Source organism: Arachis stenosperma, chromosome 1 (genome assembly GCF_014773155.1).
Source record: "Arachis stenosperma cultivar V10309 chromosome 1, arast.V10309.gnm1.PFL2, whole genome shotgun sequence".
NCBI lineage: Eukaryota > Viridiplantae > Streptophyta > Magnoliopsida > Fabales > Fabaceae > Arachis > Arachis stenosperma.
The window spans coordinates 40744630-40762065 of NC_080377.1; the positions used below are offsets into that span (position 1 = coordinate 40744630).

Sequence of the window (17436 nt, forward strand, 5' to 3'; positions counted from 1 at the left end):
AGCTCATGAATGGCAGAAGGAGATTTAAAGGAATCTCTATGGTCTCTAGATGAGCCTCAGATTCCTCAGGATCCTTAATAGGAAACTCCTTCTTGCTTGAGGAACGTCCCAGGAGGTCTTCCTCACTAGGATTTTCGTCCTCCTCCTCCCTTGTGCATTCGGCCACATTGACTATGTCAATGGCCTTGCATTCTCCTTTTGGATTTTCTTCTGTATTGCTTGGGAGAACACTGGGAGGAGTTTCAATAACTTTCTTACTCAGCTGGCCCACTTGTGCCTCCAGATTTCTAATGGAAGATCTTGTTTCATTCATGAAACTGAAAGTGGCCTTTGACAGATCAGAGACTATGTTGGCTAAATTAGAATTGTTTTGTTCAGAGTTCTCTGTCTGTTGCTGAGAAGATGATGGATATGGCTTACTATTGTTTAGCCTATTGCGTCCACCATTGTTAAAGCCTTGTTGAGGCTTTTGTTGATCCTTCCAGGAGAAATTTGGATGATTTCTCCATGATGAGTTATAGGTGTTTCCATAAGGTTCACCCATGTAATTAACCTCTGCCATGGTAGGGTTCTCAGGATCATAAGCTTCTTCAGAAGCTGCCTCTCTAGTACTGTTGGATGCATGTTGCAATCCATTCAGATTTTGAGAGATCATGTTGACCTGTTGAGTCAACACTTTGTTCTGAGCCAATATGGCATTCAGAGTATCAATTTCAAGAACTCCTTTCTTCTGAGGTATTCCATTGTTCACGGAATTCCTCTCAGAAGTGTACATGAACTGGTTATTTGCAACCATGTCAATGAGCTCTTGAGCCTCTTCAGGCGTTTTCTTCAGGTGAATGGATCCACCTGCAGAATGGTCCAATGACATTTTCGAAAATTCAGAGAGACCATAATAGAATATATCTAATAGGGTCCATTCTGAAAACATGTCAGAGGGACATCTTTTGGTCAACTGCTTGTATCTTTCCCAAGCTTCATAGAGGGATTCACCATCTTTTTGTTTGAAGGTTTGAACATCCACTCTCAGCTTGCTCAGCTTTTGAGGAGGAAATAATTTATCCAAGAAGGCAGTGACCAACTTATCCCATGAGTCCAGGCTATCCTTGGGTTGTGAATCCAACCATATTCTAGCTCTGTCTCTTACAGCAAAAGGGAAAAGCATGAGTCTGTAGACTTCAGGATCAACTCCATTCGTCTTTACAGTCTCACAGATCTGCAAGAATTCAGTTAAAAACTGATAAGGATCTTCAGATGGAAGTCCATAAAACTTGCAGTTTTGTTGCATTAGAGCAACTAGTTGAGGCTTAAGCTCAAAGTTATTGGCTCCAATGGCAGGAATGGAGATGCTTCTTCCATCAAACTTGGATGTTGGCTTAGTGAAGTCACCAAGCATTCTCCTTGCATTATTATTATTATTTTCGGTTGCCATCTCTTTCTCTTGTTCAAAAATTTCTAGAAGGTCTCTTCTGGATTGTTGTAATTTAGCTTCTCTTAATTTTCTCTTCAGAGTCCTTTCAGGTTCTGGATCTATTTCAACAAGAGTGCCTTTTTCCCTGTTCCTGCTCATATGAAGGAGAAGAGAACAAGAAAAGAAAGAGGAATCCTCTATGTCACAGTATAGAGATTCCTTTATGTTAGTAGAAAAAGAAAGGGGTAGAAGAATGAAGAAGAGGGTTTGGATTTTGGATGAAGAGAGGTGGAGAGAAGTGTTAGTAATTAAATAATTAAATAGAAGAAGGGAAGAGAAGAGAAATTTCGAAAATAATTTTGAAAAAGAGGTTAGTAATTTTCGAAAATTCAAAATAAAATATAATTGAAATTAAAATTTAAAACAATTAGTTAATTTAAAAAGAATTTTTGAAAAAGAGAGAGATATTTTCGAAAATAGAAGAGAGAGAAAAGTAGTTAGGTGGTTTTGAAAAGATAAGAAACAAACAAAAAGTTAGTTAGTTGATTGAAAAAGATTTGAAATCAAATTTTTGAAAAAGATAAGAAGATAAGAAGTTAGATAAGATATTTTGAAATCAAATTTTGAAAAAGATAAAATTTTGAAAAAGATAAGATAAAAAAAAGATAAAAAGATATATTTGAAAAAAAAAATTTAATTTTTAAATGACTTAACTAACAAGAAACTACAAGATAAGATTCTAGAACTTAAAGATTGAACCTTTCTTAACAAGAAAGTAACAAACTTCAAATTTTTGAACCAATCACATTACTTGTTAGTTAATTTTCGAAAATTAGATATAAAAGATAAGAAAAAGATTTTGAAAAGATAAGATTTTTAAAATTGAAATTTTGACTTGACTTGTAAGAAACAACTAATTTTGAAAATATTTGACCAAGTCAACCCAAAATTTCGAAATTTTGGAGGGAAATAAGGAAAAGATATTTTTGATTTTTAAATTTTTAAAGAAAACACCAAAAATGACCCAAAACATGAAAATTTTGGATCAAGACACAAGATGCATGCAAGAATGCTATGAATGTCAAGTGAACCACCAAGAACACTATAAGATCATGATGAACATCAAGAACATATTTTTGAAAAATTTTTGATGCAAAGAAAACATGCAAGACACCAAACTTAGAAATCTTTAATGCATGGACTCTAACAAACAAAAAGTGCATATGAAAAACAACAAACAACATAAAACAAGAAATCATCAAGATCAAACAAGAAGACTTGTCAAGAACAACTTGAAGATCATGAAGAACACTATGAATGCATGAGATTTTCGAAAAATGCAAGAAAATTTTTAAAAGCATGCAATGACACCAAACTTAAAAATTAACACAAGACTCAAACAAGTCACAAAATATTTTTTGAGATGAAGTTTTATTATGACACTGGTTGAATCCACAACTCCGTTCAACTAACCAGCAAGTGTACTGGGTCGTCCAAGTAATAAACCTTACGTGAGTAAGGGTCGATCCCACAGAGATTGTTGGTATGAAGCAAGCTATGGTCACCTTGTAAATCTCAGTTAGGCGGATTAAAATTGTTTATGGGGTCGGAAATTAATAATAATAAGAAAATAGATGATATAGTAAAAGGGATAGAATACTTATGCAGATTCATTGGTGGGAATTTCAGATAAGCGGAATGGAGATGCTGTAGAGCTCACGGACGCCTGCTCTCCTACTGCTTCTACTCAATCCTTCTTACTCCTTTCCATGGCAAGCTTTGTATAGGGGTTCACCATCAGCGGTGGCTACTTTCAATCCTCTCGGGAAAATATCCTATGCGGCTGTCACTCGCACAGCTAATCAGTCTGGAGGCATCACCCATGGTTGATGGCTACATCCCATCCTCGCAGTGAAAACTAATGCTCACGCACTCTGTCACAGTACGGCTAATCACTGGTTGGTTCCCGCGCCTACTGGAATAGAATCCCTTGATTCTTTTGCGTCTGTCACTAACGCCCAGCACTTGCAAGTTTGAAGCACGTCACAGTCATTCATTACCGGAATCCTACTCGGAATACCACAGACAAGGTTAGACCTTCCGGATTCCCAGGATCCTACTCGGAATAGCACTTGCAAGTTTGAAGCACGTCACAGCATTCATTACCGGAATCCTACTCGGAATACCACAGACAAGGTTAGACCTTCCGGATTCCCAGGATCCTACTCGGAATACCACAGACAAGGTGAGACTTTCCGGATCCTCATAAAAGCCGCCATCTATCTAGCTTATACCACGAAGATTCTGTTGGGGAATCTAAGAGATACACATTCAAGCTCGGTTGCATGTAGAACGGAAGTGGTTGTCAATCACGCGCGTTCATAAGTGAGAATGATAATGAGGGTATCTGATCATCACATTCATCATGTTCTTGGGTACGAATGAATATCTTGGAATAAAACTAAGATAGCATTTGAATAAAAGAAGATAGAATTTCATTAATACTTGAGGTACAGCAGAGCTCCACACCCTTAATCTATGGTGTGCAGAAACTCCACCGTTGAAAATACATAAGCAAAGGGTTCAGGCATGGCCGACTGGCCAGCCCCCCCAAAACGTGATCAATGATCTCCTAAGATGATGAATAAAGTAAAACTGAGACCAAAGATGTCTAATACAATAGATAAATGTCCTATATATACTAGACTAGCTCCTAGGGTTTACATGAGTAAGTAATTGATGCATAAATCCACTTCCGGGGCCCACTTGGTGTGTGCTTGGGCTGAGCTTGATCAATCCACGAGCTGAAGCTTCTCTTGGCGTTGAACTTTGAGTTATGACGTGTTTTGGGCGTTCAACTCCGGATTATGACGTTTTTCTGGCGTTTAACTCTAGACAGCAGCATGAACTTGGCGTTCAACGCCAAGTTACGTCGTCAATATTCGAATAAAGAATGGACTATTATATATTGCTGGAAAGCCCTGGATGTCTACTTTCCAACGCCGTTGAGAGCGCGCCAATTGGAGTTCTGTAGCTCCAGAAAATCCATTTCGAGTGCAGGGAGGTCAGATTCCAACAGCATCAGTAGTCCTTTTGTCAGCCTTCTTCAGAGTTTTGCTCAAATCCCTCAATTTCAGTCAGAATTTACCTGAAATCACAGAAAAACACACAAACTCATAGTAAAGTCCAGAAATGTGAATTTAACATAAAAACTAATGAAAACATCCCTAAAAGTAGCTTGAACTTACTAAAAACTACCTAAAAACAATGCCAAAAAGCGTATAAATTATCCGCTCATCACACACGGATCACGACATCGAATGGTATAAAAGAAAATTAAAATACGTAATTAAAAGATCTCTAGGAAGCAAGTTTTCAACCATAGAACTAAACTAGGAAGGAATTGTAAAATCATGTAAATCATATGAATAAGTGGGCAAGAATTTGATAAAAACCACTCAATTAAAAACAATATAAACCATAAAATAGTGGTTTATCATCCTTTCCATACTTAAACATTAGCATGTCCTCATGCTTAGCTTAAGTAGATAAAATAAATGAATAAGGACATGTAAGACTCATGCAATGTAATGCAACCTATATGAATGCAACTATATGATTTTGTTTATTTGGTTAAAAGCAAATAAGTTCTCTTAAGGCAAACATAGATCAAATCCCACTAATTCAAATCATACAGTAAAAGCAAGTAAATTTGTAAGAAGACAGCTCGTGAAAGTAAGGAACATAGAATCAAGCATTGAACCCTCACTGATGGTGTGTGTGCACTCTAATCTCTCTAGTGTATAGGGTAATCACTATATCCTTCTCTAATCATGCTTTCTAACTTTGTTCTTCACCTAACCAATCAACAATATTTAATATACCAATGCAAACATCATGAGGTCTTTTTCAAGGTTGTAATGGGGCTAAGGTAGAGGTAAGGGTGTACATATGGCTAAGTGAGCTTATAAATTGAATCTTTAATTAACCTAAGCTCTCACCTAACATACGTATACTCTATATAACTTTAGAATCATGCCTAGCTACCCAAAAATTATTTATTTTGCATTACCTACTCATGCATCAGCTTTTCTTTAATTTTTATCACATATGCGTTGATTTTTTTTATTAGCTTAACATTGGGGTAATTTTGTCCCCTTATTTATTCATTTATTCTTTTTTTTTTGAGATGTAAAAACAACATATCAATGCATATGGAGTTTTTGATTTTCTATTTTACATGAGTGGGTACCCAAATTCCCATTATTTTATCACGACACATTCCCTTATTAACCCTTGTTCCTACAATCTTCCCATACTCAATTAACACACAATTTCTATCTTAAGCTAACCAAAGATTCAATTGGAATATTTAATTGTTTTTTTGCTTAAGGCTAGTAATGTGGTAAAATGTAGAACAAATGGGATTTAAAAGGGCTCAAAGTGGCTAACAAAGGTAATTCAAAGGGTAGGCTTATTTGGGATAAGTGAGCTAAACAAATAATGGCTTCAATCATATGCATGCAAATAACACATTAAACATTGGACATATAGGATAAAACAAAATACAAATTACAGTCATAGAGAAGTAAACACACAAGAATAAAATATTTATGGTTAAATAATGTAACCATGTATTTAGGCTCAAGGTCTTACAAGTTGTGTGTTCTTTAGCTCGAAAACCATGTTCCAATTACAACTTCAAACAAATTTAACATAAAGGTTTTGATTTAAATTAGTGAAAAAAACAAAAAATTTGGGTCTTAGAAGAAACTTATTATCTTTTCAATCAAGTAGTATTTAAATGCAAACAATCAACTACACATGCAATCTATTATGCAATGCAACAATGAACTAATAAATAAGATAAGACATTGGTGTTGAGAAGAAGGTAACTAACCCATGGAGATCGGTATCGACCTCCCCACACTTAAAGATTGCACCGTCCTCGGTGTATGCTAAGATGTACAAGTGGACGGGCTACTCCAACTGATGTCTTTCTCTATAGATTATGCAGATTGACTTGCCTGTCTCCCCATATAGAAGTTCTTTCTTTCCCCTCTCGGTGGCCATCCTGAAAGAAGAGGAAAAGGAAGAAAAGTAACCCAGAAATAAAGATAAAAAAATAAATAAAATATGGGTGTTAATGCCAAATAATAAAGGTTTTAATTACATGGTAGCTATAATATGCAAGTGAGAAAATAGTGGAAGCAAATGGCATATCAATAGTGCAAAAGTTGCAACAATGGGGAAGAGAGTGTGGGTAATGCAAGATAGTGTAAGTGCATATCAATGCAAAAGGAATATTAGTATTATAAAAATTAGCATTGATTTATGAATAATAATACCCAATCAGAATAAAATAAGTCATGAAGCACCAAAATAATTCAAGAAAAGATGCAATAGTTGAAGAAGAAAATGTTAACACCAATGGAAAAAGAAAAAGAAAGTAAGAAAGGAGGAAAAAATAAATAAAAAGGGAAAGAAAAGATTTAGATTTGGGGAAGAAAAGATAAGATATCCTGGCCGATCAGGATAAGCTATGCGGCGCAGGTGACGCGAACGCGTGGGTCACGCGTTTGCGCGGATAGCGCTTCTATGAAGTGACGCGGACGCGTGGGTCGCGCGTTCGCGTGGAGTGTTTCATGCCATTAGCGCGAGGGCAGCCCCGCGGTCGCGCAACTCTCTGTTTGAAACTCATGTTGCCAAATTTTAGGGTGACGCGGTCGCGTGGGGGACGCGATCGCGTGGTTGGCCTTTTTCCGAAAAACGGTGCGGACGCGTGGGGCACGCGTTCGTGTGGTAGGGCTTGTGCTTCTAGCACGAGTCCAGCCCCACTCCATCACAACTTGCTGCCATACACCCTTTTTACGACGATTTTCAGGTCATGCGTTCGCATGGGTGACGCGAACGTGTGGGAGGCATTTTTCGCAAATGACGCGAACGCGTCAGCGACACGGTCGCGTGGATCAATTTGTGCCAAAGGCACGCCTCCAGCCACACTTTCGTGTGACTTTCTGTAAAGTCTCTTTTCTTCCTTGAGGCACATATGACGCGGACGCTGGCGTCGGGATTTTTGCTAGTAAATAATTTTATAAAGTCGCGTTGTAAGTATAGATTCTGAACCAACAGAAATCCCTTCGTACAAACGTTTTGGTTGTCACAAGTAACAAACCCTTTTTAAAATTGATAACCGAGTGTTCAAACCTCGGGTCGTCTTCTCAAGGAATTGCAGGGAGGTATGTTCTTATTATTGGTTATTGGTTTGTAAATTGGGGTTTTGAAAGTGGGGGAACAAGTAAATTAAAGGACAAATAAAATAAATAATTGACTATAAAATAAATTCTTGGCAAGATATGAAAATTCAGAAGTCCTATCCTAGTTACTCCTATAAGAATGGAAGTTAATCCCACTTAGTTAACCTTTGCGTAAGCAAGGGAAAGTCAAGTGAACCAATTGGTTAGATTTCCCAAGTCCTAGCCAACTCCTAAGGAAAGACTAGAATTAGTGGAATTCCAGTTAATTAGCCGACATAACAATCAATCTTGAATAGTTGATAACTCAAGAGCTTCCAGTTAATCAATTAAAGCCAAAAGGGAATAAAATCTACTTGAATAAAAATAATTTGGATAAAGCCCAAGCGTCAATAACATGAATTAGAGAAAATAATCATAAGTCTGAAATACTTCAAATTATATTAATTAAAAAAATCCCAACATGAATGGCTCATAAGTCAAATAGGCAATATATGTAATACAAGCATTAAATTATCTGAGAGTAAAAGAGAAAATAAATAAAAAAGGAACATTGAACCTGATATGAAGATGAAATAATCTTGAAGTGAAAAGAAATCCTAATCCTAAAATAAATTCTAATCCTAATCCTAATCCTAAGAGAGAGGAGAGAGCCTCTCTCTCTAAAAACTACATCTAAAACCTAAAAGTGTGAATTATCAAAGCTTAATTATGAATGGATGCATTCTCCCACTTTATAGCCTCTAATCTGTGTTCTCTGGGCCGAAAATTGGGTCAGAAATAGCCCAGAAATCGCTAATTGTGAAATCTGGTCCGTACAGGTCGCGGCAAAGTGACGCGGAGGCGTCATCCACGCGTTTGCATGGAATGAGATTCGCAGATGCAATGCGTCCGCGTGGAGCGCGCGTTCGCATTGCCTATCTGTACGGCCACTATGGAGAATTATATATCAAATCGAAGCCCCGGACGTTAGGTTTCCAACGCAAGTGGAACCGCATCATTTGGATCTCTGTAGCTCAAGTTATGATCGTTTTAGTGTGAGAGGGTCAGGCTGACAGCTTTGCAGTTCCTTCAACTTCTTGTATTCCTTCTACTTTTGCATGCTTTCTTTCCATCCTCTAAGCCATTCCTGCCCTGTAATTCCTGAAATCACTTAACACATATATCAAGGCATCTAATGGTAATAAGAGAGGATTAAATAAAAGAAAATAAAAGTTAAAGAAGCATGTTTTCAATCATAGCACAGAATCAGGAAGGAAAATATAAAACATGCAAATCATATGAATAAGTGGGTAAAGAGTTGATAAAAACCACTCAATTGAGCACAAGATAAACCATAAAATAGTGGTTTATCAACCTCCCCACACTTAAACATTAGCATGTCCTCATGCTAAGCTCAAGAGAACTATAAAGGAGTGAAGAGGAATGATAGAATGTATGAAATGCAACCTATCTACGTGAATGCAACTACATGCAAAATGTTTCTACCTACTTGGTGAAAAGTAAATAAATCTTTCAAGAACAAATATGAACTGGATTTCACTAATTCAAATTACAAAATACAGTACAATGAACTTGCAAGAAGAAGATAGCTCATGAAAGCGGGGAACATAGAATTGAGCACTGAACCCTTACTGGTAGTGTATATCATTCTAACTCTCAAGTGTCTAGGGTCAATTCTCTCAATTCTCTACTAATCTTGCTTTCTATAGCTTGCTCTTCATCTAACAATCAACAAAAATTTAATGCACCAATACACAAATCAAGAGGTCTTTTAAGGGTTGTAATGGGGTTAGGGTCAAGGTAGGATTGTATTTGGCCAAGTGGACTAAAATCTGAATCCTTAATTAACATAAACTTTCCGCCTAACTTAAGACAATCCATTTAATTAAAATGCAAAATCTAACTTCCCATTAACTGTGTTTTCCACATATTCATGCATCCTCAATTTGAGTTCAGAACATATGCATTGATACCAACACTTACTTTGGGGCATTTTGTCCCCTTTTATTATTTGCTCTTTTCTTTTTTTTTTCTCAATGCATATGATTAAAGTATTGAATGCAATAATATGTGCTCAACTATTATTTTGCACATTTTTCACTAAAATATACAACACCCAATTATTCAAACCAAATATTTTCAAACCTAACTTCCCCACACTTAAATCATGAGCACTTTTACTAGTCTAAGTTAACCAATGATTCAAATTAAGGACATTATTGTTTTCCGCTTAGAGTTAGTAATGAGCTAAAGTAAAGAACAAATGGGTATATTAGTCTCAAATTGGTTTGCAAAGGATAATGAAAGGGTAAGGCCATATGGGTATGTAAGCTTAGTGAAACAAAGGCCTCAATCATATCAGTGCATGGATACATCAAACAATGGAAATATAGAATTAAGCAAGACAAAGATCACAATTTTAGAGAGAAAAACACACACCAAAAATAAAATATTGGTTGATAAAATGCAACCAATCAAATAGGCTCAAAATCTCACTAGTTTTGTGTGTTTGGGCTTTAAACCATGTTCCAAAATAAGATTTCTTCAAACAAGTTTTTCAAAAAATTTTATTCAAATTAGTGAAATACTATAAAAATTTCTTGAAAAAGAAAATATTACTTTAACCAAGTGGTAAAATATGCACAAAATCAAACTATAATGCAATCAAATATGCAAATGCAACAATGAAAAACAAAACTTGGTGTTGAGAAAGGACTAACTAACCCGTGGAGATCGGTATCGACCTCCCCACACTTAAAGATTGCACCGTCCTCGGTGCATGCTGAGATGTGCAGGTGGACGGGCGGTTCCAACTGGCGCCTTTCTCCAAAGATCGTGCAGATGGACTTGTCTGTCTCCCCATGTAAACGTCTTCCAGTTTCCTTCCGGGTGGCCATCCTAAAAGAAAAAAGGGAAGAAAAGTAACCCAGGAATAAAGATAAGAAAATAAATAAAGTATGAGTGGGTTAATGCCAATTGATAAGGGTCTCATTTACATGGAAGCTTCAACATGTAAGTGATAAAACAGTAGAAGCACATGGCAAATCAAGAGTGCAAAAATTTGCAACATAGGGGAAGAGTGTGGGTAATGAAAGACAATATAAATTCATGTCAATACAAATTACTACAAGTATCATAAAAGATTAACATTGATTTAAATAATATTACTCAACAATGTAAAACAAGTCACTGAGCACCAAGATAATACCAGAAAAGACACAACAGTTGAATATGAACAAGTAACACCGATGGAAAAATAAAAAATTTAGAAAAAAAAGAAAAATATGCACAAAATTAAAATGCAATGAATGAAATATGCAAATAAATTAAGAAAAATAGAATGAAGGTGAAAAAGAATGAGAAGTGAAAGAAATAAAGTAAGAAAGAAAGAAGAAAAGATAGAAGAAATTAGGATTAGAAAAGAAAAGATAAGATAATTGGCACTAATCTGGATAAGCTGTGCGGCGCAGGCGATGCGGACGTGTGGTGCACGCGATCGCGTGGGATGTGATGAATTCAAGTGATGCGGACGCGTAGGGCATGCAGACACGTGACTCGATTTGTGCTAGTGGCGTGAGAGTAGCCTCGCGTACGCACAACTCTCTGTTTAAATGCATTTTTGCCAAAAATCTAGGGTGACGCGGTCGCGTGGTTGACGCGATCGCGTGGATGGCCTAAATTTGAAAACGGCGCAGATGCGTGGGGCACGCGTACGCGTGGCAGGGTTTGTGCTTCTAGCACGAGTCCAGCCCAATTGTAGCTCAACTTTCGGCCATACACCCTTTTTACGTCGATTTCAGGGCACGCGTTCGCGTGGGTGACGCGGACGCGTGGGAGGCATTTTTCCCACATGATGCGGATGCGTCATCGACGCGGTTGTGTGGATCAATCTGTGCTAAAGGCATGCCTCCAGCCACGCTTTCGCGTGACTCTTTGTTCACTTTTCTTTTCTCCCTAATGCACCTGCGACGCGGACGCGTCAGCGACGCTATCGCGTCGCGTGCGAATATATTTTTTTATGCAATATGCAGAATGCAATGCTTAATATGAATTCTATGCATGATTCCAGGTTCACTAAAAATTAAAAAATAGACTAAAATTTAAACTGAAAAAAAGAACGATCATACCATGGTGGGTTGTCTCCCACCTAGCACTTTTAGTTAAAGTCCTTAAGTTGGACATTTGGCGAGTTCCTTGTCATGGTGGCTTATGCTTGTACTGATCCAGGAATCTCCACCAGTGTTTGGAATGCCAGCATCCTCCAGGGTCCCAAACAAGGTACGTAAAGCCCTTAGGTGAGTTCAAGAAGGCTTCAAGGCTCCCGGAGTGTTGATTGTCGGAATAGATTCCAGGAACCCAAATGCTACTTTTACACCCATCTTTGTCTTGATCTGCATTTTTTCAGTCAGGTGGTGAGTAGTCTGAATTCTCACTGCAGTGACCAAACAGCTTCCGAGATCCTTTCAATTGAGCTTGATACCAATCCTTGCACCTCAAGTTGAAGTGTGAAACCTTATTGAATCTTGCATACCAACTCTGAGTGCGAGTCAATTCCCTTTTTCTCTTAAAGTCGCAAAGAGCTCTAAGCTGGCCATCTGTTTCAAGTAAACCATATTCAAGTGGAAAACTGAAGATAAAAGCCAAGGATTTTACCCACTTGAAGTCTGTGTTGGGTGGTAATGGCCTTGGGATAGGTGTTTCTAGTGGCTCTGCAAGCTCTATTCCCTTGTGGTCTTCTGTGAATTCCTCCACTTCTTGGCAAATTTCTTCCAATTCAACCATGTCTTGATCAATGTCACCGATATCTTCTTCATCACTTGAGTCATAATTGGGAGGTTGAGAAAAGTCAACTTCTGCATCATCTTCGTATTCACTTGGGGAAGATTCTTCTGTTTCAAAGAATTCACTTGCGGATGCAAGTGCATTACTAGGAGAACTTGAGTGGTGATTATCATCATCAAGAAAACTTGAGTCTTGGGTCATTCCGTCCAGTTCCTCATAAGATACCTGCCTTGGGGGTTGTGCACTATCCTCCTTAGCATTAATTGTAACGTCCTCGACGGAATTCTCCACAACTCTGGATTCCTGCGGAGGTTCAGCATCTCCTAAATCTTCAACCAACTCTTCTTCTTCTACAATGACAGCTTCCTCTACTTGTTCCAGTACGAAGTTATGCTCTATGCTGTTCACTGGAGTTTCTTGTGCCTTCTTCACAATACATTCTTCATTAGATTCTCCACATGAAGTCATGGGGGTCTGTTGAGTGTCTGAATGTCTGGAAGATAATTGATTAATTGCTTGCTCCAGTTGATGAAGGATTGCATTAAATTGTTTTACTGATTCTTCGAGGTGAACCTGTGATTCTTGGCTTGATAGATATGAAAATGGTGCATAGGGGTGTGGTGGTTCTTGGGAATAGTTGGATTGGCATTGGGGTGGATAAGGATCATGTGGTAGTGAATGGTGAAAAGAAGCTTGTGAGTGTGTTGGTTCGAAGTTATGTTGAGAGGATGGTCTCTGAGCGTAGGGTGGGGCTTGTTGGTAGTTACAAGGCGGTCCACCAAATCTATCAGTTGGGCATACATTGTAGAATGGTCTTTGTCCATGATATCTAGGAGCGTGTTGTTGCCTAAAGGGTTGATCAGATCCTCTTGGCTCCATCCATTTTTGATTGCTTAGACCTTGATGCATAGTCCTGTTATAGCTTTCATTCCTTGCAACAAAATTAGAACCAAACTCAAAGCGAGAGGGGTGAGAATTCATAATAGATATCAGAAATAAGAGGGAAGAGAGAAAACAAATAAACAAGTAAAAGAAAAATATTTTTTTTTTGAAAAATATTTACAATAACCAATAATAAGGCACACGTTTGGAATTCCCCGGCAACGGCGCCATTTTGTCGTCGGGATTTTTGCTAGTAAAGAATTTTATAAAGTCGCGTTTTAAGTATAGATTCTGAACCAACAGAAATCCCTTCGTACAAACATTTTGGTTGTCACAAGTAACAAACCCTTTATAAAATTGATAACCGAGTATTCAAACCTCGGGTCGTCTTCTCAAGGAATTGCAGGGAGGTATGTTCTTATTATTGGTTATGGGTTTTGTAAATTGGGGTTTTGAAAGTGGGGGAACAAGTAAATTAAAGGACAAATAAAATAAATAATTGACTATAAAATAAACTCTTGGCAAGATATGAAAATTCAGAAGTCCTATCCTAGTTACTCCTATAAGAATGGAAGTTAATCCCACTTAGTTAACCTTTGCGTAAGCAAGGGAAAGTCAAGTGAACCAATTGGTTAGATTTCCCAAGTCCTAGCCAACTCCTAAGGAAAGACTAGAGTTAGTGGAATTCCAGTTAATTAGCCGATATAACAATCAATCATGAATAGTTGATAACTTAAGAGCTTCCAGTTAATCAATTAAAGCCAAAAGGGAATAAAATCTACTTGAATGAAAATAATTTGGATAAAGCCCAAGCGTCAATAACATGAATTAGAGAAAATAATCATAAGTCTGAAATACTTCAAATTATATTAATTAAGAAAATCCCAACATGAATGGCTCATAAGTCAAATAGGCAACATATGTAATACAAGCATTAAATTATCAGAGAGTAAAAGAGAAAATAAATAAAAACAGGAACATTGAACCTGATATGAAGATGAAATAATCTTGAAGTGAAAAAAAATCCTAATCCTAAAATAAATTCTAATCCTAATCCTAATCCTAAGAGAGAGGAGAGAGCCCCTCTCTCTAAAAACTACATCTAAAACCTAAAATTGTGAATTATCAAAGCTTAATTATGAATGGATGCATTCCCCCACTTTATAGCCTCTAATCTGTGTTCTCTGGGCCGAAAATTGGGTCAGAAACAGCCCAAAAATCGCTGATTGTGAAATCTGGTCCGTATAAGTCGCGGCAAAGTAACGCGGAGGCGTCATCCATGCGTTTGCGTGGAATGAGATTCGCAGATGCGACGTGTCCGCGTGGAGCGCACGTTCGCATCGCCTATCTGTACGGCCACTATGGCGAATTATATATCAAATCGAAGCCCCAAACGTTATCTTTCCAACGCAAGTAGAACCGCATCATTTGGACTTCTGTAGCTCAAGTTATAATCGTTTTAGTGCGAGAGGGTCAGGCTGACAGCTTTGCAATTCCTTCAACTTCTTGTATTCCTTCCACTTTTGCATGCTTCCTTTCCATCCTCTAAGCCATTCCTACCCTGTAATTCCTGAAATCACTTAACACACATATCAAGGCATCTAATGGTAATAAGAGAAGATTAAATAAAAGGAAACAAAAGCCAAAGAAGCATGTTTTCAATCATAACACAGAATTAGGAAGGAAAATATAAAACATGCAAATCATATGAATAAGTGGGTAAATAGTTGATAAAAACCACTCAATTGAGCACAAGATAAACCATAAAATAGTGATTTATCAGACATGTCGGCGACGCTGTCGCGTCGCATGCCATTTTTTTTTTATAATAATGCAGTATGCAGAATGCAATGCTAATATGAATGTTATGCATGATTCCAGGTCCAATCAAAACTCAAAAACAAACAAAATAGACTAGAATTAAAATTGAAAAAGGAATGATCATACCATGGTGGGTTGTCTCCCACCTAGCACTTTTAGTTAAAGTCCTTAAGTTGGACATTTGGCGAGCTCCTTGTCATGGTGGCTTGTACTTGAACTCATCTTGAAACTGCCACCAACGCTTGGACTTCCAATAAGCTTCAACATCTCCAAATAAATTCACCAAGCGTTGATGAAGTTCTCCACATGTTTTGAGCTCCCAAAGTTGATTCTCATATATTCCCGAATCCCAAATCTTGTTTCGACACCCGTCTTCAAGTTGATCATCATTGTTCCAGCCGGGTGGCAAGCAATTTGAATTCTCACTGAAGCGGCCAAACAACATCTTAGACCCATTCAATTGAGCTCTGCACCAACACTTGCATTTAAACTTTGAGTTTTCAGCCATAATGAACCTAGGATTGTGTTGCCCACCACTAACCATCTTCCTCTTACTCTTAATGCCACAAAGAGCTCTAAGTTGACAATTCGTCTCCAGTAGCCCATATTCAAGTGGGAAGGTAAAGGTCAAGGATAAGAATTTTACCCACTTGAATGTTGTGTTGGACGGTAATGGCCGTGGGAGAGGTGTTTCTAATGAACTTGCAAGCTCCACTCCCTTGTGCTCTTCTTTGACATCTTGTACCTCTTTGCCAGCTTCTTCAATTTCAACCTCTTCCTCTTGGTAGCTTTCTTCCAATTTAATCTCTTCTTCATTGCTCACCAAGGGCATGGGAGGTTGTGCCTCTTCTTCTTGAATCTCCATCTCTTGATCAACCTCTTCCAAGTCTTCAACCATGATATGCCTTGGAGGTTGTACACCCTCCTGAACATCAAATTCACCCGTCTTGGAAAGAGGCTCTATGACTTGACTTTCCCATGGAGGTTCAGCATCTCCTAAGTCTTTAACCACTTTTTCTTTTTCAATAATTGCTGCTTTGTCCAATTGTTTAAGTATAAAATCGTACTCCTCCTTGATGATTTCTTTTCTATGACAACTCCCTTCAACTACTTCTTCATCTGCAATGGTCTCTTCTACCTTCACCCTTAGTGCCTTCTCTAGCTCCTTATGAAGTATGGATTCGCGAAGATGATCCATTCTCTCTTGTTCCATGTCAATAGCATCATTGGGATCATGTTTCTCTTGGATTGATGGATATGGGTGCTCTTCCATGGATGGTGGTGATGGGATGGAGAGATCATTCTGTGGTTGAAAAGGAAGTACACTAGAGCTTGAGGGTTGAATATTGGAGGTGGAGGGTTGGTCCATGCGGGATATAAGATTTTAGAGTGTAGAGGTGAAACTAATGAGAGAAGTAAGTGTGTTCCCCATGGAGGTTTGTGGTGGATAGGAGGGTTCATTATTTTGGAGAAAGGGTTTATGGTAGGAAGGTGGTTCATCTTGATAATGATAAGGAGATGGTGAATATTGAGGTGGTGGTTCTGGGTATGGTTCATATGGTGGTTGGTATGGTGGATAAGGATTAGGGTCATATGGAGGTGAATGGTGGAAAGGGGCTTGTGAGTATGGTGGTCCAAGGTTATGTTGAGGAGGGAGTTCATAGGCATATAGTGGTGGTTGTTGATAATCAAAAGAGTGCTCACCATAGCCATTGCCTTGATATGCATCACAGAATGGTTGTTGATAGTCCATTGGAGGTGGTTGTTGCCATGAGGGTTGATCAAGTCCTTGTGGCTCCTCCCATCTTTGATTATCCTATCCTTGATGCAAGTTGTCATTATAATATCCTCTTCCTACAACATAATTGTAACCAGACTCATAGCCAAAGGGGTGAGAGTTCATAGTAGCAAGAGAAAATAAAAACAAAAACTAACAAAAAGAAAATATTTTGAAAAAGATATGATTTTTGAAAAAAGATAAGATAAGATTTTGAAAAAGATAGGATTTTTTGAAAAAAAAAAGATAAGATAAAAAATTTTAAAATAAAGATCTGAAAATTTTTTTTTTTGAAAAATATTTACAATAACCAATAATAAGGCACACGTTTGCAATTCCCCGGCAAATACGCCATTTCGAAGAACGAAACTCTCGCGCGATCTAGAATTTTCACAAATAAATTCCCGTTGTAAGTATAGCTTCTAGACCGACAAGAATTCCTTTCTTACAAAAGTTTTGGTTGTCACAAGTAACAAACCCCTTTGAAATTGATAACTGAAGTATTT

General features: G+C 37.8%; 1 non-coding gene across 1 annotated transcript; it reads left to right on the forward strand.

Annotated features, from left to right (window-relative positions):
* The first annotated feature begins 929 nt into the window (after window positions 1-929).
* LOC130950648 (small nucleolar RNA R71) lies at window positions 930-1033 on the forward strand. Its single transcript, XR_009073675.1, has one exon. It is a non-coding gene; the product is annotated as a small nucleolar RNA R71 (small nucleolar RNA).
* The last annotated feature ends 16403 nt before the right edge of the window (window positions 1034-17436 follow it).